This window comes from Scaptodrosophila lebanonensis, unplaced genomic scaffold (genome assembly GCF_003285725.1).
Source record: "Scaptodrosophila lebanonensis strain 11010-0011.00,11010-0021.00 unplaced genomic scaffold, SlebRS2 tig00000098-arrow-pilon, whole genome shotgun sequence".
In the NCBI taxonomy this organism is placed as follows: Eukaryota; Metazoa; Arthropoda; class Insecta; order Diptera; family Drosophilidae; genus Scaptodrosophila; species Scaptodrosophila lebanonensis.
In genome coordinates this window covers 321,786-323,705 of record NW_022060568.1, presented here as the reverse complement: position 1 = coordinate 323,705, position 1,920 = coordinate 321,786, and the positions used below count along the sequence as shown (strand labels likewise).

Here is a 1,920-nt window from a genome sequence, read left to right as displayed (position 1 = left end):
CATCTTTTATCAGTGAGGTTAAATCAACCATTTGCAGGATGAGTAGATTGCAGAAAATCTTACTAAGTACTGCCCTCTATTGACGAAATGTGATTTCGTGGACTAAGCGATAAGGACGGATAAAAAGCTATAGATTAAAATTAAAATTAGAAAAGAAGAAAGAAGAAATTAAATGAAAGGATACACTGGATATTAAAATAAAACCCGAAAATAGTTGATATATGTATGTATGTGTGTATAGAGTGTTTTTTAAACACCAGCCGTTATTTGTTTATTGAAGAATTATATAAAAACAGTCTCAATATCCGTTGAAATTGTGAGTTATTTCAGTTTTCTGCTGTTGTTTCATAGCATTATAGGTGTTATTGAGTTTTTGGTTCTTGATGTGGTCTCAGGTCTCGGAACGAATCACAGATATATAGTTCGGATACATTTGGACCATACTTGGCTACGATAGTAATCTGGAAAACAACTGTTGGAAATAGTTTTAAAGGTCGGATCAATTTGAAATACCTATTCGGTTTTTTGGGCATATAAAAAATGTGAAATTGTAAGACCGAAACTGTACTCGTACACTTACCTGTGATAAGTGAAGATCTTGTGTGAGTCTTTTATATAGGTATGAATTTCTCAAGTGTTCTAATTGATTGTTGAAAGGTGTTTAGAGACAACAGGTCTCAGGTCTCGACACGGAATAAATAGTGCTTAAAGTATATACGAACTTTCATGATCGTAATCTGGAAAGCAACGTATTAATATACGGATTACAAAAGGTGCATTTATGCTTACTTTTGTTAAATGATTAATTTATTGATTCCTGGAAATATCAGTGTCTTCTGTTTTAACCATAGTTGTGTGTTCTGGATTGCTTGATTTGGGTATAGAACGTATGGTTTCTGCAACACAGATCATTTAAAAATATAAGCCATAAAAATACTTATCTTAAAGAGTAGTCGTAGTTACCTAGAGTTCAGATGCGTCTTCATTTGAAGCATTAAAACGCTCATCAATTTCAAGTATTTTCTTGGGGTATAGCTGATGACCTACTGTAAAGTGGCGGCGTAATGACCTAGAATTGAAACTAAGTGCACCTACGACTACGTCTGCCTTACGACTCGAACGATACACATATGGGGGTGCAGGTGGGTCTGCATCCCAGTTCTCTTCACTCTCTCTCAGGGGCGGGTATGGAGACGGAGGACGCTGCCGCGGCTCAGGGCATGATGTCGAATCCGCTTGTGCTCCCTTCTGCAGATGTTCTGCAGATTTTGGACTATGTCGTGGCTCAGAGAATTCCACCGCACCTACGACTATGTCTGCCTTAAGATTCGAACGATACACATTTGGGGGTGCAGGTGGCTCTGCATCCCAGCCCTCCTCTTCACTCTCTTGTGGTGCCGATGACTGTTCTATGGTGTTCCTTGCCGTCGGAATGTTCTCTTCTGCCGACTTTGATGAGGCAAGAGAATTTTGGGCAGCCAGGCTGTCCCGTAGCTGGAGTTCTTTAGTATGCGATGGCTTCTCATTCTCCAACTTCTTATTGTCAGGATTTTCAGGACAATACTGCATATGCCTCCACAGTAGATAGCGGAGAGTTCGATGCTCGCTAGAGAAAGGACATGTTGCGAACATACTTTCCCGTTGAGGCTTCATTTTTTGTCAAAAACGATCAAAAAATAACTTTTACTCCTTAAAAACAAAAAAATGCCAATTAAATGTTGACAGTATAGATAAAAGGTTTTGCTAAGGCTACTATATCTTTAAGAATAACATCAGAAGCTGGCAACATGTCGATATTAGGTATATATTTATAATCTACTAGCGTCCTGCCTCTGCTTCGCACGGGTATTTTTACACAAATTTTTTATAACACACACACACTTGACACACATACACCTTTCTTTTAGCTATGAGTTACTA

The 1,920-nt window shown here is 38.4% G+C and overlaps 1 long non-coding RNA gene across 1 annotated transcript; it reads right to left on the bottom strand.

Annotated features, from left to right (window-relative positions):
- Positions 1-237: 237 nt before the first annotated feature.
- LOC115627981 lies at positions 238-1,641 on the bottom strand. The gene is made up of 4 exons (XR_003995726.1): positions 964-1,641; positions 790-896; positions 581-737; positions 238-472 (listed from the first exon to the last, which is right to left on the bottom strand). It is a non-coding gene; the product is annotated as an uncharacterized LOC115627981 (long non-coding RNA).
- Positions 1,642-1,920: the final 279 nt, after the last annotated feature.